Below are 1274 nucleotides of genomic sequence, written 5' to 3'. Positions count from 1 at the left end.
GAAAACTTTTCTTTCAAAATATCACATTTGTCAAGCACAAGTACCTGTAAAATAAAATCTGAGTGCATTCATTCCACTTGCTTGCTAATGTGTACTAGTCATATCTGTTAAATGGCTTTTTGTAAATTCAAAGAGAACTTTTCACTCATTCAAGATCATAGGAATCAAAACCCAGTAACCTTAGTACTATTGTTTCTGAATTCTTTTTTTTTTTTAAACGAGACAAATCTGCATGCACTTTTCCATCTGTCACATATAGTGTACATTTCTGTATGATGAATTTCTCTTTGATGTTTCTTGTATAATAGCTTTCATTAATAAACATTTTATTTGATGCAAACATAGTTAACTTTATGTAAACACATAGCTAATTGTTCCAACTAATTTAAACTTTTATTTTGAAAAGAAGCAGTACAGTGCAGTTCCAATGTGTTATATATATAAAATCAAAAAGAATGAGGTAGCAATACTGTTGCACAGCATAAAATTATTTCATTTTGTGTTTACTTTTTAGTTTTTTAACTTGTTGTATAAAACTGACATGTTTTTTTAAAAATTCCCATCAGTATCAACAATAAAATAATCCCCAAATTCTTCATCAATATAAGATAACATAAGCAGGATGTAAAATTCTCAATGACTTTTAGAATACATGGATATAATTTGTGGTTCCCTGAGCTGTTTACATGGTCACTATGCAATGAGCAAGTACGTAACAAATAGATGCTCCTAAGATTCCCAGTCCAAATCACAGATGATTTTTACAAGCTGACAAGCAAGTGTAAAAATAACCAATTATTAGTAATGAGGTTTTGTAACTGTTAAGCAACTATTTGCAGAAAGATTTTTTAAAATATATTCCTATTTAGCTGTATAGCCAAAGCATATGTTAAACAAATTAACATATAAAAGACTTGCCAGAAAATCTTTCATTAAGATGACATTTTTATTATATACTAATGAACCCTATGTAAACAATGTAACTTTTATGAATGATGGACATTAAATATTTCACTTACGTGTATCCTCAGCATTTTGCATGTTTTCTTAAACTCTTCCAGTTTCTGAATTCTAAAAAGAAAACCATACAGTTATTAACAACATAACACAAAGTTACATACAGATTACTGCAGCGACCTCTGGAAACTGGTAACCAAGAGTGTTCTAACGGCAATAAAAAGGTATCATTTATTGGTGGCAATTATGGGAAGTATTGTTTAAACAACACTTTTATAGTCTGTTGTAAAGTTCTATGGAAAAATGTTAGCATGGAG

The sequence above is a fragment of the Cygnus atratus genome, chromosome 8 (genome assembly GCF_013377495.2).
Source record: "Cygnus atratus isolate AKBS03 ecotype Queensland, Australia chromosome 8, CAtr_DNAZoo_HiC_assembly, whole genome shotgun sequence".
In the NCBI taxonomy this organism is placed as follows: domain Eukaryota; kingdom Metazoa; phylum Chordata; class Aves; order Anseriformes; family Anatidae; genus Cygnus; species Cygnus atratus.
This window is presented reverse-complemented; position numbering follows the sequence as displayed.